Here is a 25,105-nt window from a genome sequence, read left to right on the forward strand (position 1 = left end):
TGAATGAGATGCTATTTGCAGATGGGGAATTTGGGAAATGACTGGTCATGAAAGTAAAGTCTTCATGAGTTAGATTTGTGCCCTTATTAAAGAGACCCAGGAGAGTTCTCTTTTTCTCTTTCTGTTACATTCAGCAAGAACACAGTCATCTGTGAACCAGGAAGCAGGCTCTAACCAGACACTAAATCTTCCAGCATTTCGATCTTGGACTTCCTATCCTCTAGAGCTATGAGAAGTACATGTTTGTTGTTTACTCAGTCTATAGTATTTTTGTTACAGTAGCTTGAACTAAGGCACACTATGCTCCCATTATTATGGCTAAAATAAAAAGACTAGCAATACAAAGTGCTGTAAAAATGGGGAGCCCCTGGAACCCTGATATATTACTGGTTGGAATGTAAAATAATTTCACCATTTTGCAAAGCTTTGTGGCAACTTTTTTATAAAGGTGTACACATTCAGTTCAGTTCAGTCACTCAGTTGTGTCCAACTCTTTGCAACCCCATGGACTGCAGCACGCCAGGCCTCCCTATACACATTACATTCAACTTATTAATTCCATTCATAGCTATTTACCAGTTGAAACTGAAATATCATATGTTCACATAAAAACTTGTATGTGAAGATTCTTAGCAACTTCATTCAAAATAGTTAAAAATAGGAAGAATACAAAAAGTCCACCAGTAGATAAACATGTAAACAAATTTTGGTATATCCATATAATGCAAATACATCTCAACAAAACAATGAACCACTGACAGACACTAAAAAATATTTAGCTAGATAATTTCATACTAACAAAAGATTCAGACACAAAGAGTACATTGTATATGATTCTATGCAGGACAAATCTTATTTATAATGACAGAAAGTATCAGTGATTGCCTCTGGCCATGGAGAAGAGAATTTGTGTTTAAAGGGAGGGATTGATAAGAAAAAAAAAAACCCAAAACTTGGAAACAGGCAAATATATGATTGCCTGTCCTTTCAATGTCCTGGTAGATCCTTTTGTAACAGGTTTGTCTAATAAGGATTATCTAACCCCTAGGGGCATGTACATTTGTTTATTGTATTTTGCAATTCTGTAAGGGTAGGTGTTGGTGAGTATAAAACTGACAGTGAAGCAGATGATTCTGTTTCTATAGCAATGCAGATAAATTTTATCCTGTAGAGAGGCAAATTATTTTCATGCCATAGAAAACCTTACATGTCCTATAGGACACTGAAATTTTTATATGTAATTTATAAATCTTAATCTAGCCTTTTTTTTTGCCATGGCTATAAATATTCTATCTACCTTATAAGTTTTTTTTTAATCAGCTTTACCATTTTGTTGATTCCATTAATAATGAGTTAAACACATTTTCCATATATATATCATTCTTTAAAAACAGCCTTCTCCAAAGATTCCTATTGGTTAAAACATTCAAATTACCACCTCATTCCTGCTGCCCATTACTGTAAATGTACTTACACCGTCTCTGAACGTCTTTAAGCACTGACACTTAGCTCCTGCCTTTCTGGATCCCATCACCCCTAATATATCTCACTGGCAGATCTCCTGTGGTCATCAGTAATGAGTGACTAGAAGACAGTCACTACTAGGCTTTCTAAGGACACTGGTGGTTGATGCCTTATTTAAGTCAGGATCTTTTGGGCCTCTTTAGAATATATGATGAGGTAATGCACAGATCATACATGATAAATATTTCAACACTTATACTTCCTCAGACTTTTAGATTCCTTCCTTTACATTATGCCAGGGAAGTTCCAGATACCAACCTCTTTCAGTCTAAGTTTCAATCAACAACAAAACAAATTATTAAAGCTACTTCTAATTGTTCAAGTTAATATATAAAATCTAGAATATCTAATAAATTTACTCACTTCAAAAATTGATTCATTCGATAGTTGGATGGCATCACCAACTCAATGGACATGAGTTTGGGTAAACTCCGGGAGTTGGTAATGGATAGGGAGGCCTGATATGCTGCAGTTCATGGGGTCACAGAGTTGGACACGACTGAGCGAATGAACTGAACTGAACTGAGTGCTACATTCAGTCCTCCTTGGTCTAATACTCTTAAAAAACACTCCCACATCTGTTCCTTGGGCATATGCAACACATATGGGGAAATTTTTGCAACTTTTTGGTAAATGAACCACCTCTTCCCTGCTCAGACTTTGCAACTGGCACTCTGAAGGATGCTGAGAAATAACCAGTTATAAGTCCACTGGCAATAAGGGTACTTGAGGGGTGGGGTAGGCAGGTAATGGCCCACCAGTGTTTTCTACATTATAATCCCCAGAACCTATGCATATGATACCTAAGACAGCAAAAGATTTTTCAAATATGATTAAGTTAAGGATATTGAGATGATTACCCTGAATTATTCCAGTGAGTCCAATGTAATCCCAAGGTTCCTTAAAAATGGAAGAGAGAAAGGGAAGGAGAGGTCAGCATGATGGGATATGAGAAGGACTCAGCGGTCATTGTTAGTTTTGAAGATGGAAGATGGGGTTCATGAATTCCAAGTAGGTAGAAAAGGCCAAGAAATGGAATGTCACCTAAAGTCTCCAGAAGAGACTATAGCCCTGGAGAACTAAGATCCCTCAAGCCACATGATACAGCCAAAAAAGTAAATAAAAAATAAAATAAAGATTTAAAAAAACTGGAAACATTCCCACTTTTTGTAGCTTGGCAAGTTTTGTTTTCGTTCTTACTTTCTTATAGAATCCCAGAATGCAGTATATTAAAAATAATATACAAAATATGTGTCATTATCAGAGAATGTTTGCATTCTGATGCATATTTTTATTGTACTTTTAAATTGTTACCTTTTTCTTAAAAATAGTTTCCTCTAGCAATAAGTTATCCTGGATTTTATGAAATGTAGACATAAATATGAAAAAGCATATATCAAGAAAAAATCGGTCCATTATACAAATTTGAAGGATTATTTTTATATACTGCTTAAAAATTTTCTACTAAGTATCTTTTTTCTAATCATACTTTCAAAGTATCAATATACTAAATAATCCTAGAGTTCTCCTTTCTACTCTCATGATCAAAAAAAAAAGACAAATCTTTTCCGGCTAATTATGAAGGAGAATGAAATCTATTTCATTTTTATCATTTAAACATTTAGTACTGATTTAAAATCCAACCATGGCAGGGAAACTCCTCTATTTCTTTCATACCAGCAAACAGATGGTGAAGTCAGGGACTCTATGGTAAGACTGACATTTCTTTACACTAGTGGATTTTGTAGGCCACTCCCAGTCCCTAAAGCCACTTAAGTAGCCATTGTTTCTGCCTGTCAAGCAAGATAGTTGTTAGCTTCTGTGAATATTTCCCTAATAGCTCCACCAATCATATTTATCTCTGCTGCCAACCTGAGATTTCATTAGCAAGTGTGAAAAATGCTCACAAAGTAACATGAAGAGGTACTGGACCAATTCAGTCTTTCTGAGGAATTCTTACTTATATCTTGTGAGAATTGTTACAGTCCTAGGAAAGACTGGAAATCACTATATATCTAATATTATTCTTCCCTCTCAATAAAAATAGTAATGTCTATTTTCCCCAAATGATGGAGTCATCTTAGCTTTTCTTCTTCTCACATACCACACCCAAACATCAGCAAAGCCTGATGGTTCTGCTTTTGAAATGAAGTGAGAATCTCATCCCTCTACAGATCCCACATCTGTCCAAACATCACCATTTCTCACCCGTTTTATTCTAATAGCTCCCACTGTATCTGCCTGTTTCTACATTAGTCCCACTATAGTCTATTTTTACACCACACACAGGCATGGTTTTAAAAAAACACACCAGATTATCCCCTTCCTCAACTCAAACCCTCTAGTGTATGTCCATTTTATAGAGAAAAAATTCCAGTCCTTATTAAGGCCCACGAAGCCCTTCATGACCTGTCTCCTGACAGTGTTAGAGCTGCATCATTCTATGCAATTCCACAAACATGCAAAGCAAGCTCCTCCCTTGAATTGTTCTTTCCTCAGATATTGCCCTGTCTCACCCTTCCACTTAATCTGTGTCTGTAACTGAAGTGTTACTACATCAGAGAGGCATTTTCTGACCAGCTAAAACAGCACCCCTGTGAATTTCTCTGTCCCTTTCTATATTTCTCATATTAGCATGCATCACCAAACACACATACATGCATACATATATACACATGCATATGTATGTAGACATGTGTATATTTGTAGAGACATGTATATATATATATATATATATATATATATACAAAACTTAACCAAGCAAACTATAAAACTGTAAGATCCAAGATTATAAGTTCCATGAGAGCAAGGACTTTATTTTATTGATTACTCTGTGCCCATAATAAGGCACTGATCAGACCTAGGATAAGGTCTGAAACATAGTAGGCACTTAATGAACTTTTTAAATAAATGAATGAATCTTTACTAAAAGAATATAATCCAGATAAGAGTTTATACACCTACATATTTAAGAGAAAAAGAAAGCCTAAAATGCAACAGAAAATAAGAGTATCTTTCAAAGCTCAAACATTAAGTTGAAGGCCATGAATGAATTTATACAGTGAGTATGTGAATAAAACACATCTGACTGGTCTGTTTCTGAATTTATGCTCCTGAAGAGTCACCCAAGAAGCAGGTAACTTAAGCAGAGGCTGACAGATCTCAGCTGTGTAACGATGCCTCTTTTCATCCACTTCTCCCTAGCACCAGAAAAGGAATATTCACCATCACTGTCTGCTGTCCTCTAATTTTATTCTCCTAGTTGTAGTACTGTCGGAACTTACGAAATTAGTGAAACTACAGTATGGAAATGCAAACCAGATTGGTTTGGATGAGTTAATCAAAATTAGTCACTAGGGCAAGAGCTCTGACATTTTTTATCCTAGATTAAAGATTCTAACAGTATGTTCTAAAGCCTAAAATAATAAGACAAAATCTGCTTAAATACTGGTAAAATTGTGTTGATAGCTTTTAGTTCATCAGGAAGCATCAAACTAAGACTAACTCGAGCAATTCATGTATGAATATTTCTCTGACAAGACCTCTGCTTTACAATATTTAAGGGAAATCAGTTAAAAAAAATTGTGTCAAAGAATCCATGTGCATTTGTGAATTAAATTGATAAATCATTACTGACACTAAGATGAGATTAAGAGGAATGTAGTAAAACACGAAGTATTAAAAAGAATGGGATATATGGGTTCCAAGTCCTCACATACTCTTCTGGATGGTGTTGGACAAAACTGACTCTCAGTTGCCATGTTAAATAATGTACTAGATACAAGTTTTTGAAGGAAGGGAAAGGATATCAAAATTATTTGTGGGATTTTATCAAACTATCCATGTCCTTCTGTAGCTTCTCAGTTCCTCATCAAGATGCTGAACTTCCACCCTTTCCAGTTGTTATGTGTAGGAGCTGGCTGTTTCCATCCTGTGTCTTGAGTAGGGAGAAAAATGGTTGAGGACCACAGGGAAATAATTCTTTTCACCTCTAAAATCTCATTTGTTATACAGAAATAAACCACAGGTAAGTCTTTAGAATGTACAAAATTATCAAGATACTTATCCTAGAGGGATGATTATAAGGGTTCCTTTAAAAATTACCCATTGGTAGCTATCTTCCTGGTTTACACACTCCAGTACAAGTATTTCCTTATATTCCATGTAACCATTGTTCTGCTATAATTTGCAGTCTCTATTATTCCATAGCAGAGAAGGCAATGGCAACCCACTCCAGTACTCTTGCCTGGAAAATCCCATGGACGGAGGAGCCGGGTAGGCTGCAGTCCATGGGGGCACAAAGAGTCCAACACAACTGAGCGGCTTCCCTTTCACTTTTAACTTTCATGCATTGGAGAAGGAAATGACAACCCAATCCAGTATTCTTGCCTGGAGAATCCCAGGGATTGAGGAGCCTGGTGGGCTGCCATCTATGGGGTCGCACAGAGTCGGACACGACTGGGGTGACTTAGTAGCAGCAGCAGCAGCAGCAGCAGCAGCATTAGTCCACAGAAACAAAATACATACTTAAAATACTAAAAAAATTCCTCTTATTTTATTTGAAATCATTTCATAGTTCTGTTTTCCATCTTCTCTTCTAATAATAATATTCTCTGGAAGAATCAACCTTAAATCTAAATTTATAAATTTAAATAAATAAATTTAAAAGTTTTCATTAGTTCTAAATGTAAAAATTTTTCTGATTAAATGAATACCTTAGGTAGCAATTAACTCCTTTTTAATTCCAATTACATTGTATTTTATTTCCTGATTTTCTGCTTAATTTAATAATGGGAAAGTTGTGATAGTCAATAAGTATATATGATCTGGAGAGGAAAAATACTGGTGATGTGTGTAATTTTGTGCATTTAATTTTTTTTTTTTCCAGATTTAAGACTTTTATTTTTTCACACCCAGGCAAGCCTGGGCGGTTGGCCCTTCCTGCCCTCAAGACCCCTACCCTTCACAAGGAGAAGAAATGATTACTTTGACTCCAGGGCTCAGCGAGTGCCTAAGCTTTGGCAGCGGCCTTGTAATGGGTCAGAGTGCGGGCAGAAGGGTCCGTGGCGCTGGTCCACCTAAAAATATGGAACACTTAACGAATATGAGTGTCATCCTTGCACAGGGGCCATGCTAATCTTCTCTGTATCATTCCAATTTTAGTATATGTGCTGCCGAAGCGAGCACTAATATCTGGTTTTTATATTTTTATGATGTTTCACCAATTTTTTTAGAAACCAAGTCTATAAGTGATCATTTAAAATTTTTCAAATTCAAAAATCATTCTTTAAATTATTTTTAAGTTGTTGTTGTTGTTCAGTCACTAGGTTGTGTCTGATTCTGAAATCTCATGGCCTGCAGCATGCAAGGCTTCTCTGTCTTTCACTATCTCCCTGAGTTTGCTTAACTCACATCGATTGAGTCGGTGATGTCAACAACCACCTCATCCTCTGTCACCTCCTTCTCCCCTTGCCCTCAATCTTTCCCAGCATCAGAGTCTTTTCCAATGAGTCAGCTCTTTGCATTAGGCGGCAAAGTATTGGAGCTTCAGCATCACTCCTTCCAATGAATATTCAGGGTTGATCTCCTTTAGGATTGATTGGTTTTTTCTCCTTGCTCTCCCAGGCACTCTCAAGAGTCTTTTCCAGCACTACAATTCAAAAGCATCAATTCTTTGGTGCTCAGCCTTCTTTATGGTCCAAGTCTAACATCCATATAAGACTACTGGAAAAACCATAGCTTTGACTATATGGACTTTTGTCAGCAAAGTGGTATCTCTGCTTCTTAACACACTGTCTAGGTCTACCATAGCTATTCTTCCAAGAGGCAAGTGTCTTTTAATTTCATGGCTGCAGTCACTGTCCGCAGTGATTTTGGAGCCCAAGAAAATAAAATCTGTCACTGTTTCCACTTTTTCCCCATCTATTTGCCATGAAGTGATGGGACTAGATGCCATGATTTTTTTTTGAATGTTGAATTTAAGCCAGAGTTTTCACTCTCCTCTTTCACCCTCATCAACAGGCTCTTTAAGTAACAACACTAAAAAAAGATTTTCAGTCATAGTTAAGACTACCAATTATAGTTAAATAATCATGAAATCTATAAGCTGATGATCCTAACAATCTGGAAGTGTTCCTTGTAACACAGGTGGCATCAGTAGCCAAATTAATGGGCTGTTTTGAAGACAACAAACTCCTTTCTTGCTTCTTAGAAATATGTTTGTTTCTGGTTTGAAATTTCCATTAACAGAATCAGTTATCTTGGATTTTGACACTCATGTCAAAAGACCACTATTACCTTGTGCACGTTATATGAATTGAAAACTGGAGAATTAACCCATTATTATTCACACACAACACAGCTAACTTTTGTCAATTTGCTAACTGTCATCTTGAAAAACAGGAAGAAGAGTGCTGAGGAAATTATCCTCATGAGAGAAGTGAAATTCAGAGAGAAAGTCTTGGGTATAGGATATAGTGCAATGAAGCTAAACTTGGAAAATCTTTAACAGTGGGGATCTGGGCATTCATCCTAGTTGTAATGTGAATAGGGTTACCAGATACAATACAAAACCTCTAGGTAAATTTGAGCAAATATTACAATTTGGAATATACTTTTGCTTTAAAATAATTCCTTGTTTATTTAAAATTGAAATTTAACTGGATGATGATTATTATTATCACCATAATTATTGTCATTGTTGCTATTGTTTAGTAAGTTGAGAACCCACAGTATGAAGGTGACATAACTTTGGCTAAGTAGTTTGAGTAAAGGATCACTGTCCATTGTCCTCTCACCATTGGATTTATTCTTATTTGCAGCTACTAATAAAGGGGGGGCGGTAATCTGCAAAATTTAGGTTGCTCACAGAAATGTTTTTGCTTTTGCTTTTTCAAAATTCATCCACATTATTACACTCTTCAAACATCAACTCCTCCTTTGAATGTATAGATTGTACAATGAATTGCACCAAGCATGACCATGATATAAAGAATGTAAAAAAATTCCTTTCTTTAGTGAACTTATACTCTTGTAGTACAGCAAGAACAAGCATGCAAATTAGTAACAGCAGAGAACATGTTATAGATATATAAACAGAGAACTGAAAAGTACTGGAAGATTTCAGGGGAAGAAAAAAGTATTTCCAGATTGTTTGAGGCCTAGGAGTGGCTTATGTTTCCTGTCATATGACACCTTAGTTATTGTCCAATCACAGAGCACCTAGAAATGCTAGATAAAATATAGAAAACAAGCTTTTATAAGCATATTTTATCTCATCTGAGGACGAGGAAATTCCCAATTGTTGCTCAAAGAATGAATGAAAGAAGAAAGAAAAGAGAAAGCAATGACAACTTGCATAGTATGCTAAAATTTCAGGACGATTCTTCATGAAACATTTATTGATTTTCATAAACTAAAGGCTTGTATTTTAAGGTCCAGATAGAAATAAGAGTCAAGATCTTGGACAGAACTATACTTTGTACCCATGCAGGTAAAAAGGTTCAGATCAGATCAGATCAGTCACTCAGTCGTGTCTGACTCTTTGCGACCCCATGAATTGCAGCATGCCAGGCCTCCCTGTCCATCACCAACTCCCGGAGTTCACTCAGACTCACGTCCATCGAGTCAGTGATGCCATCCAGCCATCTCTTCCTCTGTCGTCCCCTTCTCCTCCTGCCCCCAATCCCTCCCAGCATCAGAGTCTTTTCCAATGAGTCAACTCTTTGTGTGAGGTGGCCAAAGTACTGGAGTTTCAGCTTTAGCATCATTCCTTCCAAAAAAATCCCAGGGCTGATCTTCAGAATGGACTGGCTGGATCTCCTTGCAGTCCAAGGGACTCTCAAGACTCTTCTCCAACACCACAGTTCAAAAGCATCAATTCTTCCGTTCAGTAAGGGAAAAAACTGGCCTGACAGCAAACACAGACAATAGGGATAATTCTGTATATCTAAGAACAGAAGGAACAATATAAGACAATGGAAAGAGCTTCTGCTTCTGAGTAGAATGTGGAAAAATGCAAAAATAAATATTTCTCATGGTAGCCACAAGAAACAATGACAAATAAATTCTATGGAAATTTTATGGGGATATCAAAGGTTGATGGATTCATGGAAACTTTAGAAGCTAAATCCAGCAAGAAATAAACCATGCACAGAAAAGTAGTGAGTCAAGACAGCTTCCATGCCTGGGGCACTTGTCTTTTCTGGGTGCAAGTGGGCAGTAAATGGGCTTGGCGTGGAAAGGGTTTGCAGAAATGAGGAGAAACCACCCTAGCTTTTTAAACTTTCACACTGGCAGAGAGGATTAAATTCTGGAAGAGCCCCATATATAAAAAACAAATCAATGTGCCTGACAGTTTCTCCCCAAACTCCCTGAATTTTGGTGAACAGTGGCAACAGAACAAGAAAATGAAACAGAGTGCAATGTTATGCCTTCTGAGGGGCAAGGTTTCCAGAGTCCCTCTGGAAATAAATCCTTAGAGTCATACCTGACAAAGGCATTAAAAGAAAAAGTTACAGAACAATATCTATCATGAATATAAGTAAACCTAATCCAGGAATATATAAAAACAATATATCTTGACTGAATGGAGTTTAACACAGAAATGCAAAGTTGGTTTAATATCAGAACATCTGTCAGGCTAATCCACCATATTAACAAAATAAATTACATAATCATTTCAGTAGATACAGAAAAAAATATTTGACAAAACTTAACACTCATGATAGAAATCCATACCTACTAGAAATAGAAGATATCATCAGTCAAATTAAGGATACGTACAATAAATCTATAAGTACTTAAGTAAAACATCAAATGCTTTCACTTCGTATGTATAAAAAAAAAAAACAAAGATGCCCACTGTCAACACCTTTACCCAAAATTTCACTGCAGTCTTCAGAGGGACGATAAGGCAAGAAAAAGACATTAATTTTGAAAAAAATAATAACAATATGAAAGCTAGAGGTAAAGCTGTGTTTATTCACAGATTGTATCATTGTATGTAGACTTAAATAATCTATAAAAACAAATGACTAGAATGAATAAATGAGTTTAGCAAGGTCATAGAATACAAAGTCTGTATTTTTTAAAAAATTAGCTTTCTCTGTATTAGCAAGAAACTACTGTGAAAGGAATCTTAAAAAAATACCTTTTAAACTGCTATGTTTAACATGGATAACCAACAAGGGCCTCTAGTATAGCACATGGAACTCTCCTTAATGTTATGTGGCAGCCTAGAGCAGAGAGGTGTTTGGGGGAGAATGCATACACGTGTATGTATGACTGAGTCCCTCCCGCTGTTCACCTGAAACTGTCACAACATTGTTATTCAACTATACTTCAAAATCAAAAGTTCAAAAGAAAAAAAGAAGAGAAAAATACAGTTTAAACATTAAAAGAACACAAAATATTTGGAAAGAAATTTACAGTATAAGACATACCTGTCCCTTACACTGAAAACTACAAAAGTCATTTGAGAGGAATTAAAATAGAGGGATATTCTCTGTTCATGGAGGAGACTGATTTTGTGAGAGGCTGCCTGCCACAAGGCCTTTCTCGTTCATCTCTCCAGTCCTGGTGAGGAATGAGATTCTGTTTCCCTCTCCCTGCTCCCTCCCTCACTTCCTTCAGTAGAGCTGCAGGCTATAAAACTACTTAGTTACATCTCTAAAATATAGTTGTTGCCCTCAACTAATTTATAATATTCACAGAAGACCAAAATGTCCCTGATTTTTAGCAATGAAACATACATATTAATTTTTCCAATATTGGCCCCAAAGGCAAAATAAATTCCCTACAGGTAGGTCTTTATCTACTTTGTCTATTTAAAAAGCTCCATTGTGGACCTAGAGATGATCATATTAAGTAAAGTAAGTCAGAAAGAAAAAAACAAATACCATATGTTGTCACTTACACAATTAACTTATATTTGAAACATAAACCGACTCACAGACAAAGAAAACAAACTTACACTTAGCGAACAGGAAAAGGGGGGTGGGCAAAAGGTAAATTACGAGTTTGGGATCAGCAGATAGAAACTACTGTATATAAAACAGATAAACAACAAGGTCCTACTATGTAGCTCAGGGGATTATATTCAACATCTTGAAATACACCATAATGGAAAAGAATATGAAAAAGAATATATATTACAACATTGTAAATCAAATATACTTCAATAAAAAATAAAAACTGTAAAAAAAAAAAAACCCAGTGTGAAACAACAACAAAAAACTATATCATACAAGAAAAAAAATCAACAAGTTGGTTGCAGTCAATGATTATCATAGAGTTGAAATCAATTCATTTACTACCAAATGAATGCTACCAACTTTTAAAAAAATGCAACTACCTTGCTCAATAATAAATCAAGGGCAAAATGAACCACAATAAAAATTTAATATGTATTTGATCAGATCTAATTAGCATTTAATATGATGTTTAAAACTTTTTAATAGTGTCTTTATTGTGTCATACTGGAAGGTACCTTTTGAACAGGAACTCAACTACAGTGAAAGAACTCAGTGCTTTATAGACACAATATTTCAGGACCAATTTATAGAGGATATTGAAAGTGAATAACCAGTGAGAGGTTTTCATTAAACCTAAATGGGTTATGAGAACTAACAGGAGGTATAAGCTCAGTATATAAGACAGAGCAGTTTCTAAATATCCATCTCATTTGATTCAGAGATGCAAATAAATATATCCATGGATGAAAGTAATTGTTTTAAATGTTGTTATTTGTAAATTAAAATCTAAAAAGTAGTGCTTCCATATTAAATGATTGGTAAAGAGCAGAAATTTAATTTAGATTTAATATTATAAGACATATTTTTACGTATCATGTTGTTACTGCATCTCACAAAATATGTTCCTCAATTCATTGGACTTAATACTGCAGTGTGTATCAAATATATGCAAACAGCCTGTGAGTTTGAATTTATACTGTCAAAGTAAGTCATCTCTCTTCTCTGGAGGTATGGGCTGAGGTCACAAATGAGAAGACCATAACTATCATTCATTTTTTCCAGTATTAAAGTATGAGTAATTTTGATAAATCAAGCACATCAGCACAATATCTTTAATTATGCACATTTCTATTTGTTTTATACTCTCCCATGTTTAAGAGGAGCTAGTTTTAAAAGGCTAATCTAAATCTTGAAAGCTTGTATGATTTTAGGACTTCATAGCTATTGCAGGAAGAGTTAAATGAAGATTATATAAGACACACATATAAAATACTCTCATTAACACCTTCTTTTTATTTTTAGTGTCTTTAACTAATGTAACTAAAGTTATTGTAAACAGGTTACAATTAATAAATATTACTCTCAAGTAAAATGTATTTTTTCAACATAAGTATCATATAATAGAGTGCTTGTATGATTGTTTTCAACTTTTGCGTATCACTTAATGATACATACTCCTAGATAAGTGATTTAATTGAAAGTTTTTACACAATGGATACCTCATCAAGTCTATTTAAATTTAAATGTGGGTATAAAGTTATTCTCCCGGTAATCTTGATTTCAACTTGTGCTTCCTCCAGCCCAGCATTTCTCATGATGAAATCTGCATATAAGTTAAATAAGCAGAGTGACAATATACAGCCTTGACGTACTCCTTTTCCTATTTGGAACCAGTCTGTTGTTCCATGTCCAGTTCTAACTGTTGCTTCCTGACCTGCATATAGGCTTCTCAAGAGGCAGGTCAGGTGGTCTGGTATCCCCATCTCTTTCAGGATTTTCCACAGTTTATTGTGATCCACATAGCAAAGGCTTTGGCATAGTCAATAAAGCAGAAGTAGACGTTTTTTGAAACTCTCTTGCTTTTCCATGATCCAGTAGATGTCGGCAATTTGATCTCTGGCTCCTCTGCCTTTTCTAAAACCAGCTTGAACATCTGGAAGTTCACAGTTCACATATTGCTGAAGCCTGGCTTGGAGAATTTTGAACATTACTTTACTAGTGTGTGAGATGAGTGGAATTGTGCATTCTTTGGCATTGCCTTTATTTGGGATTGGAATGAAAACTGACTTCTTCAGTCCTGTGGCCACTGCTGAGTTTTCCAAATTTGCTGGTATATTGAGTGCAGCACTTTCACAGCATCATCTTCCAGGATTTGAAATAGCTCAACTGGAATTCCATCACCTCCACTAGCTTTGCTTGCAGTTATGCTTCCTAATGCCCACTTGACTTCACATTCCAGGATGTCTGGCTCTAGGTGAGTGTGAGTGATCACACCATTGTGATTATATGGGTCATGAAGATCTTTTTTGTACAGCTCTTCTGTGTATTCTTGCCACCTCTTCTTACTATCTTCTGCTTCTGTTAGGTCCATACCATTTCTGTCCTTTATTAGGCCATCTTTGATGAAATGTTCTCTTGGCATCTCTAATTTTCTTGAAGAGATCTCTAGTCTTTCCCATTCTATTGTTTTCCTTAATTTCTTTGCATTGATCACTGGGGAAGGCTTTCTTATTTCTCCTTGCTATTCTTTGGAACTCTACTTTCAAATGGTTATATCTTTCATTTTCTCCTTTGCTTTTCACTTCTCTTCTTTTCACAGATATTTGTAAAGCCTCCTCAGACAGCCATTTTACTTTTTTGTATTTCTTTTTCTTGGGAAGCACATGCTGGAATCAAGATTGCCAGGAGAAATATCAATAACCTCAGATATGCAGATAACACCACCCTTATGGCAGAAAGTGAAGAAGAACTAAAGAGCCTCTTGATGAAGTTGAAAGGGGAGAGTGAAAAAGTTGGCTTAGACTTCAGAAAACTAAGATCATGGCATCCAGCCCCATCACTTCATGGCAAATAGATGGGGAAACAGTGGAAACAGTAGCTGACTTTATTTCTGGGGGCTTCAAAATCACTGCAGATGGTGATTGGAGCCATGAAATTAAAAGACGCTTACTCCTTGGAAGGAAAGCTATGACCAACCTAGACAGCAGATTAAAAAGCAGAGACATTACTTCGTCAACAAAGGTCCGTCTAGTCAAGGCTATGGTTTTTCCAGTAGTCATGTATTGATGTGAGAGATGAACTATAAAGAAAGCTTAGCGCCGAAGAATTGATGCTTTTGAACTGTGGTGTTGGAGAAGACTCTTGAGAGTCCCTTGGACTGCAAGAAGATGCAACCAGTCCATCCTAAAGGAAATCAGCTCTGAACATTCTTTGGAAAGACTGATGTTGAAGCTGAAACTCCAATGCTTTGGCTATGTGATGCGAAGAGCTGACTCATTTGAAAAGACCCTGATGCTGGGAAAGATTGAGGGTAGGAGGAGAAAGGGACAACAGAGGATGAGATGGTTGGATGGCATCACCAACTCAATGGCCATGGGTTTGGGTAGACTCCAGCAGTTGGTGATGGACAGTGAGGCCTAGCATGCTGCGGGTTCACGGGGTCACAAAGTGTCAGAAACAACTGAGAGACGGAACTGAACTGATAAAGTTATTCTGGTGAGACGTAAGTTTTATTTACGCATTTAAAACCATTCAGTTTATTTATGAAACTAAATTTCATTAATTAAATTAAATAAATTAATTCACCTATTCATGAAATTAAAAGATGCTTGTTCCTTGGAAGAAAAGCTATGACCAACCTAGACAGCATATTAAAAAGCAGAGACATTACTTTGCCAACAAAGATCCATCTAGTCAAAGCTATGGCTTTTCCAGTAGTCATGTATTGATGTGAGAGTTGAACTATAAAGAAAGCTGAGTGCTGAAGAATTGATGCTTTTGAACTGTGGTGTTGGAGGAGACAAGATCTTTGAGAGTCCCTTGGACTGCAAGGAGACCCAACCAATCCATCCTAAACAAAATCCGTCCTGAATATTCATTGGAAGGACTGAAACTCCAATACTTTGACCACCTGATGCGAAGAACTGACTTCTTGGAAAAGACCTCGATGCTGGGAAAGATTGAAGGCAGGAGGAGAAGGGGATAACAGAGGATGAGATGGCTGGGTGGCATCACCCACTCAATGAACATGAGTTTGAGCAAGCTCTGGGAGTTGGTGATGGACAGGGAAGCCTGGTGTGCTGTAGTCCATGGGGTTGCAAAGAGTCAGACACAACTGAGTGACTGAACTGAACTGAACTGAATTTATTCATTCAGAAAGGCTTCTGTGATAGTACTGATGAACAGTACCAAAAAAAAAAAAAAAAATCTGACCTCTCTTCATTGATATGAGAGTTTCTGTGGGAAGCCTACCTATCCAACCTCTAACTGCCACCATTAGGCAGCAACATCGATGTAATGTGAGTCAAAGTGATGTCACCTCAGACTGAGAAACAGCCCCGCTTTGTTTACACTCTCTTTTTTTTTATTTACCAACTAAATGCAGAGGACTGTGGGGTCCTAAGGATGGTGGAAACAGAAGACAGAAGGAATCCAAGGTCCTGAACTACTTAAAATGAGGCAAATTATCAAAAAATAGTTGTATTGGGTGTTACTTGGCAAAATACAATCTTCAGTCACCTAAACCAAAATTTTGTTTTGTGCTGTTCATTAATTTTATAGCATTTGGTATTATTTTAATTAATAAAGACATAAGTAATTTGACATGGGACACTACCTTTATGAAATATCTTGCAATGTAGCATCGGCTTAGTGATTAGGCAATAGACAGTAAGGAAACTGATATTAGTAATGGAAAACATGGATATCTATATTATCCATGGTAAACATCTATAAACATCAACAGGTTGAAATTTACCCAGCTTTTAGCTCTAGGAAAAAAGTTTAGAAAAGTCGGAATGTTAATAATTGGTTATTATTGCTGTTATTCAGTCACCCAGTCATGTCTGACTTTGCAACCCCATGGACTGCAGCATGTTGGCCTCCCTGGCCCTTATCATCTCCCAGAGTTTGCCCAAGTTCATGTTCATTGCATCAGTGATGCCATTCAGCCATCTCATCCTCTGATGCCCTCTTCTTCTTCTGCCCTCAGCATCAGGGACTTTTCCAATGAGTCATCTGTTGGCATCAGATGACCAACAGATGAAGCATCAGTCCTTCAGTGAATATTCAAGGTTGACCTCCCTTAAGATTGGTTATCAGCCCTTAAAATTAGTTATTTCCCCCTCATATTTTGTATTTTCATGTACTTTAAATCTTCACATATCTTAAAGCACCATAAATCATTACTTATTAGTGTTGTTTTTATGAACAATCTAAGTTTGGACTTATTCACATATTCATTTGACCTCCTGAATTTCCATATTTCTATATGAAATTACTACACTCCTGCCTGAAAAAAAAGAAAGTGAAGTCGCTCAGTCATGTCTGACTCTTTGCGACCCCATGCACTGTAGCCTACCAGGCTCCTCTGTCCATGGGATTTTCCAGGCATGCCATTTCCTTCTCGAGGGGATCTTCCCCACCCAGGGATCGAACCTGGGTCTCCTGCTTTGTAGGCAGATGCTTTTACTGTCTGAGCCACAAGGGAAGTCATCCTGCCTGAAGAATACCCTAAATATTTCTGTTCATTGAGATCTGCTGGTGCTGACTACTCACTTTTTTTGTCTGAAAATATAATTATTTTGTCATTTTTGGAGAATATTTTGTTTGATATAAAAGTAATGTAGGCATATTTTTCCTCTAATATTTTTAAAGATATCATTCTATTGATTTCTGACTTCTATCTTTCCAGTGAGTAATTAGCTGTCAGGTAATGAAGATGAAGTGTCTTTTTTCACTTTTGTTAAAGTTTTCTATTTGACTTTGGTTCTCACAGTTTTGCTATGATAAACCCAGGTATGATTTTTTTTTGTATATATTCTGCTAGAAGTTTTCCAGCACAGTAGCACACACACTTCTAGTTATTCTACTGCATCTTTCATCAATTTTAGTAATTTTTGGCCATTATTTATTCAAATATTGCCTCTGCCACATTTTCTTTCTCCTTCTAGAACTCTGGATAATATTCATGTTTCCATGCATCTCTGATGTTCTTTCGCTTTCACAGATTCAAATTAGATATTTTCCATTGAATCCAGTCTTCTGTTGTTTCTAATCTTTCAAAGAATTCCTACTTTTGGCCTAAAATAAAGGATTTTTTTTTCAATTTCTGGTTCTTTAGTAACATTCTCTAACTTTTCATCTTTTAACATATTTTCCTTGAACATATTAATTACAGTTATATTAATATTCCTATCTGCTAACTCTGGTTACTAGATTGCCTGTGAATCTGCTTCTTTTTTTTAAATTTTTTCTCTTTACTTCTGATCCTATGATTTTATCTCATAATGTGCCCAGTGTTAATGAAATGGCAAAAATTTTGTGTTAAAAAAAAATTGTAACTCCAGATAATATTGACGTCCTCTAAAGAGTTTTTTTTTTTTAAATTCTCTCAGCCTAGAAAATAGAGTTGAATGGAGTAGCTATCATCTTAATCAAATCAGCGACTAAGACGAGTAGAGTCTGATTACAGTTTTATTAAGACTCCTCTGATTTTTATTCATTCCTAAGGTGAGTCCCTCAATGCTTTCAGCTAAGATACAGGTGTATGTACTAGTGTCTCCTTCCCTGGTGGATCTTGAACACTCTTCTTGTGTAAGAGAGCTAACAGTAGGCCATATCATGTAGGAACTTACATGTCATTGTATGAACTTTGGGTTTTCCATTCATTAAAATGGGGAATCAATGCAGCTTTTCAGCAAAGAAGTGCCATGAAAATTGTGTTTTAATGGATCACGCAGTTCCTATAATGGGAATAAATTTTAAAGAAACAAGACAAGAGGTAGGAAGAAGTCTAGTGAAATTGTCTCCCTGTGCTGACAAACAGAGTAGCAGTTAGATGCTGTGTATACTTTGAATTTACTGCAGACAAGATTTCTGGATGATAGAATGTGGGATAAGGAAAAAAGACAGTAGTCAAGAATGAATTCAAATTTGGGGGCCAGAACAATTGAAACAATTTAGTGATACCAATCAAGATGCGGATGTCTTTTATGAAATTTGGAAAGAACAAGGTAGTGGAGAGGGAGCCCGTTTGGAATTCAGTTTGGGATTCATTAATTTTATTTTTTTTTTATTTTAAGCAGGTAGATATAGAGTCTGATATTCAAGGGAATGATCTGGTTGGAGAGAGAAATTTGTGAGTGGTATTTTACCACTGAAATTGATATAAATAAAACATGCTGCTGCTGCTAAGTTGCTTCAGTTGTGTCCAACTCTGTGCGACCCCATAAGAACCCCTAAATGCATGGAATCAAATTGAAAATGTAGAATATTTTTGTGAGTGTTTTTTTTTTCATTTTCATTATTTTAAGGCCATGTTGTCCATAGAGCTGAGATAACTGCCTCAATTCCAATAAAAATAATGGTTTTGCCAGAAGAAATGACTTTATCAGTACTCGTAGGGAAGAAAATTTGAAACTTTCAACACGTATTTTTCAACCATCAGTAAGGCCCAGGCTCAAGCTAATGTAAAAGATGTTCAGAACATTCAAATTTCTATCCAGGAAGATGACTGGATTTTACCGCCATGGTGCATTCACCCTCTATTCTGTATTCATTTTAATCATTTCCATCTGTCTTTTTCATTACATATCACTTCTTACAATCTAAAAATTTTCAATATATCTTCATGTCAGTAGAAGGCAATAAACTACTTATGACATTATTTTAAATTGTTTGGAAAGAAAATAAGCTGTTATAATAAAGATTAGGGTAAAAGACTGAAAAAGAAAATACTAGATACCTTCTTATAATTGGGAGTCAAAGATCTACAGAGCAGCTATATGTGAAGTTGAATGATTTTGACAACAATGTTAAATAGGTTGGTGATACTTGATTTGTTTTTCAATTTCTGACCAGAACTGGCATTTAGAGAAAAGGAATAAAATGTGAGATACATCTGCAAACATTTCAGACTGTCAGTCTCTTCATTTCAAATAAGTTGGCTATAAAAGAAAATAAAGTAATTATCAGTTGAAGAAGGCCAATTTAAAAAGACAATATATATGTGTGACGTATAACATTTTTCTAAATTATGGTGCCTATTTGAAAATAAATTTTAAATTTAATATTTAGAATGAATTGCAGTATTTCTATAATTAGTAGGTATATTTATGTTCAGGGCACTGAGAAATGCCACGACATAGGCAAGCTCACTTTAAAAAGTAATTGATGTACCATCTGTGAAATATATCTGCAATCATCTATCACTCCCACTAAAAACATGATGGTTTTGTGTGTGAGTACAGGAAGAAAAGCTTTCAAAATGTTTTCACGGTAAAGAAAAATAATAAAATATGTCTAGAAATGTTAAAAAGCAATAATAGAATCTTTCCAATATGTATTTCCAGCCCATGAAAATAGAGTACTTTTTAAAAAAAACACAGTGTGTTTAAAGCTCTGTCTTCAAAATATATCCAGAATCCTACCATGCAAATTCTAGAGTCTGGATCACCATCATTTCTTGTCTGTTTTAACAGTCTCCTAACTAGTTTTTCCACTTTGTCCTTTGGTCAAATGTACTTTACTCTCAGCACAGCAACAAGAGTGAGCCTTGTGATCAAATGACTCTACTGCTCTCACTTCTCTTTCTAGTATTTACTTGAGTCATTCAGCCACTCCTGCCTCCTTCCCTTCCCCCCCCACCCCCCCCACCCCTCCCCCACGATCTCCATCACCAGAGGCACAGTCTTTTCAGAGATTCTTGTAGTTCTTCCCTTCACCATATCAACAAAACTTACTCTCTTTCTCTTTCAGGTTTTTGCCAAAAGCACCTTCCCAATGGGGTTTACCCTGACTCCATGCATTTAACACTCCCAATCTGCCTACCCTCCTCTGCTTCCTTTTCCAGCGGACGTTTTTCTTCCTTGCTAGAGTGTGAGCTCTGAAAGGGTAGTAACCTTGGCTGTTTTATTCACTGATACATTTCAAATGCTTAGAATCATTCTTGTCACTTAGTGTTTATAGTAAACATTTCATTAATGAATGAATAAAACTTTCAGCTTCAACTGGGAAACATTATCAAAACTAATTTCCAAAAAAGAAGAAAATTTAAAATAGTTCTACATTATCTATCGTCCCCCACCCAAAAAATTAAAAGACATCACACAGGAGGTGGATAGCTGTTTCTTTTGGATTCCAAACTTATTTCACCACTTAATTCCCATATATATAAAAGTGATTCTGCTTTGTGTAGAACTGTTACATGAGAAATCACAATAGCAACAAAAAGTGAATTGCAATTGAGTTTGTTTTGGAAAAGAAATAAGAAGGAGGCAAAGTTGAAAAATACAGTGTTTTGTTTACTAACACAATTGTTTTTGGAAAAGAAATAAGAAGGAGGCAAAGTTGAAAAATACAGTGTTTTTTTTATTAACACAGTTCAGTTCAGTTCAGTCGCTCAGTCGGGTCCAACTCTTTGCGACCCCATGAATCGCAGCATGCCAGGCCTTCCTGTCCATCACCAACTCCTGGAGTTCACTCAAACTCATGTGCATCGAGTCAATGATGCCATCCAGCCGTCTCATCCTCTGTCGTCCCCTTCTCCTCCTGCCCTCAATCCCTCCCAGCATCAGGGTCTTTTCCAATGAGTCAACTCTTCGCATGAGGTGGCCAAAGTATTGGAGTTTCAGCTTTAGCATCAGTCCTTCCAATGAACACCCAGGACTGAGCTCCTTTAGAATGGACTGGTTGGATCTCCTTGCAGTCCAAGGGACTCTCAAGAGTCTTCTCCAACACCAACAGTTGAAGAGCATCAATTTTTCGGTAGTCAGCTTTCTTCACAGTCCAACTCTCACATCCATACTTGACCACTGGAAAAACCATAGCCTTGACTAGACGGACCTTGGTTAGCAAAATAATGTCTCTGCTTTTTAATATGCTATCTAGGTTGGTCATAACTTTCCTTCCAAGGAGTAAGCATCTTTTAATTTCATGGCTGCAATCACCATCTGCAGTGATTATGGAGCCCCCCAAAATAAAGTCAGCCACTGTTTCCACTGCTTCCCCATCTAATTCCCATGAAGTGATGGGACCAGATGCCATGATCTTAGTTTTCTGAATGTTGAGCTTTAAGCCAACTTTTTCACTCTCCTCTTCCATTTTTTTTTTTTTTTTAGTTCCTCTTCATTTTCTGCGCTGGAGAAGGAAATGGCAACCCACTCCAGTGTTCTTGCCTGGAGAATCCCATGGACAGAGGAACCTGGTGGGCTACAGTCCACGGGGTCGCAGAGTCAGACATGGCTGAGCGACTTCACTTTCACTTTCACTTCACTTTCTGCCATAAAGGTGGTGTCATCTGCCTACCTGAGGTTATTGATATTTCTCCCGGCAATCTTGATTCCAGCTTGTGCTTCTTCCAGCCCAGAGTTTCTCATGATGTACTCTGCATATAAGTTAAATAAGCAGGGTGACAATATACAGCCTTGACATACTCCTTTTCCTATTTGGAACCAGTCTGTTGTTCCATGTCCAGTTCTAACTGTTGCTTCCTGACCTGCATACAGGTTTCTCAAGAGGCAGATCACGTGGTCTGGTATTCCCTTCTCTTTCAGAATTTTCCACAGTTTATTGTGATCCACACAATCAAAGGCTTTGGCATAGTCAATAAAGCAGAAATAGATGTTTTTCTGGAACTCTCTTGCTTTTTCCATGATCCAGCAGATGTTGGCAATTTGATCTCTGGTTACTCTGCCTTTTCTAAAACCAGCTTGAACATCTGGAAGTTCACAGTTCACCTATTGCTGAAGCCTGGCTTGGAGAATTTTGAGCATTATTTTACTAGCGTGTTAGATAAGTGCAATTGTGCGGTAGTTTGAGCATTCTTTGGCATTGCCTTTCTTAGGGATTGGAATGAAAACTGACCGTTTCCAGTCCTGTGGCCACTGCTGAGTTTTCCAAATTTGCTGGCATATTGAGTGCAGCACTTTCACAGCATCATCTTCCAGGATTTGAAATAGCTCAGTCTATGACCTATGACCAACCTAGACAGCATATTAAAAAGCAGAGACATTACTTTGCCAACAAAGGTCCATCTAGTCAAGGCTATGGTTTTTCCAGTAGTCATGTATGGATGTGAAAGCTGGACTCTAAAGAAAGCTGAGTGCTCAAGAATTGATGCTTTTGAACTGTGATGCTGGAGAACTCTAGAGAGTCCCTTGGACTGCAAGGAGATCCAACCAGTCCATCCTAAAGGAAATCAGTCCTGAACATTCATTGGAAGGACTGATGCTGAAGCTGAAACTCCAATACTTTGGCCACCTGATACGAAGAACTAACTCATTGGAAAAGACCCTGATGCTGGGAAAGATTGAAGGCAGGAGTAGAAGGGGATGAGAGAGGATGAGATGGTTGGATGGCATCACCAACTCAATGGACATGAGTTTGAGCAAGCTCCAGGAGTTGGTGATGGACAGGGAAGCCTGGTGCCTGGTGTGCTGTCGTCCATGGGGTCCCAAAGAGTCAGACACGACTGAACTGAATTGAACTGACATATCAAAATACAATAATAACAGGGGCATTTGTATTTTCCAGAAGAAAACATTTTTAGCATGCTAATCAGAAAAAAAAATAATAACATATCTAACTGTATTGTTATGGCCCCAAATCATGATGTAATATATATGAATATATGTGAATATTCAGTCTACTTGACTGACTCAACAGAGAAAGCTCCACTTCTACTCTAAAGATACTGCATCCTGAATGCTGCTAACTATTATCCAAGTGCCCTTACACTTCAGCTCAAAGAGCTCATGCTAGAGAAAATGTTCAGCCAGAATGCATACCTTGCTCCATGGTGGGTGGATGAAAAGGCCGGGTGGGTGAAAATGCTGGTCACATAGACAGCAAGATCACATATGTTCTCCAACCTCTGAGAACTAACAGTAGTGAAAAATCCTCTGAATGCACTGAATGTGGGAAGGTCTGCAGTAATAGCTTCTAACTTGAATGTCAGGGACAGAGAGAGGAATGTGCTGTGAATGTGGGGAAGAGTTCAGGTAGAGAACATCCCTGATTTGTAGAGAAGCTATAGGTATTTACTAATAAGTATTCATTTACTTATTTTCTAATCTACCTTTTTACACTGGCAGGAATTCTCATCTGTTTCATTCACTCTCATACCACCAGAACAAAGCACAGAGCCTGGTACCCTAAAATACTGACGGAGTTCATAAACACACTGTTTATTTTCAGCTGAAAGCACTTGGGAAACAGCAGATACGAGGCAGGGGTCTCTAACCTCCACCTTTCTACAAAAGCAGGTCATAAAATTACCCATGAGAAAGATGTGTTTCCTGTACCAGGGAGAGAAGAACACTCTTATCACAACAGAGACTAGGAATCAACAGCAAAATCGATCTACACAAACAAATCTGCTAAAATAACCTTTACTTCCATTTAACCACTGCACCACTGTCCTACTAGCCCCTAGCCCTAAACCCTTTGTCTTGTCCTATCCCCACTATTTATTATTCTTTATTTTAAAAGATACATTTTAGACCTAATGGCTTGTTTGAATCTTCATTTTTCTTTTAAAAAGTCTCATGTACATGTATTAAATGAAATATATATATATATATATATATTTTTTTTTTCCTGCTAATCTGTCTGTTTAATTCTCAGGCCCAGCTACAAAACTTAAGAGGACAGAAACAAGTTTTTCTCTCCGAGTCTGAATATTTTTTTAAGTGGATATGCTTCCACTAGTAGAATTGTATGCTTACCAAGATTCAGTTGAATTCCCTGTTTATGCCAGTTGAACTTGTTACTACAATTATGTAATTAATTAAATTTTATGCAAAGTGATGAAATGTGTCTGATGATGGGCTTGCTATGTCAGCTAAGTTAAATGCTGTGAAAGATTTCATAATTGTGAGTCACTAACATATTTCTCTGTTGTATGAAGTATAGATGAGAAAACTGTTAAAAGTTGACAGGAGACAAATCTAGAAGGAATTTGCGCTCAGTTTTTTTTTGCAAGGACATGGGTTCTCATTCTAAGTTTAAGGAAACCAAAATCAGAAATTAGACTGCATTATAGATGTGTTCATATAAGAAGGGAAAGGTAAAACTTCTCTCAGCCAATCCATCAAAGTAAAAGTTTTGGACCTCCATCAGCAGGTTGGCAAATAAATACAAACTGGCTTTTACAATTAAAGTGGAATGTCGAAATACATATCTATATATTTTTTCTATTATATTCAACTTAAAACAACTATTTCAGTCAGCTTTCTACTACCAGCCTTGAATTGAAGGACACTGTTATACAACATATAGAACATGTAACCTGATCCATTCTTTGAAAAGTTTTTTAAATTTTTTCATGTTGTTGATGAAAGTAGTCAATTTTTGACAATCATCATGAAAAAGCATAAAAATATTGTAGTTTTAATTCATGCTTTATCTGGGAAAAACTATTAATATTCCTCTTCCTTTGGAAACATTATCTTTGATGAAAACATTGTTTATGTAAAAAACTGTTCCAGACAGGCCAAGTTTCCAAGGAAACACGTTTCAAATTCTTCAACAGAACATGCAAAAGAAAACCTCTGAGTGAGGGACATTGCCTGAAACAATAAGCCAATTCAAAATAAAAAGAAACAACT

General features: G+C 36.6%; 1 non-coding gene across 1 annotated transcript; it reads right to left on the reverse strand.

Moving 5' to 3' along the window:
• Positions 1 to 6,604: 6,604 nt before the first annotated feature.
• On the reverse strand, positions 6,605 to 6,711 carry LOC112587678. Its single transcript, XR_003112178.3, has one exon. It is a non-coding gene; the product is annotated as a U6 spliceosomal RNA (small nuclear RNA).
• Between the last annotated feature and the right edge of the window lie 18,394 nt (positions 6,712 to 25,105).

The sequence above is a fragment of the Bubalus bubalis genome, chromosome 10 (assembly GCF_019923935.1).
Source record: "Bubalus bubalis isolate 160015118507 breed Murrah chromosome 10, NDDB_SH_1, whole genome shotgun sequence".
NCBI classification, from domain to species: domain Eukaryota; kingdom Metazoa; phylum Chordata; class Mammalia; order Artiodactyla; family Bovidae; genus Bubalus; species Bubalus bubalis.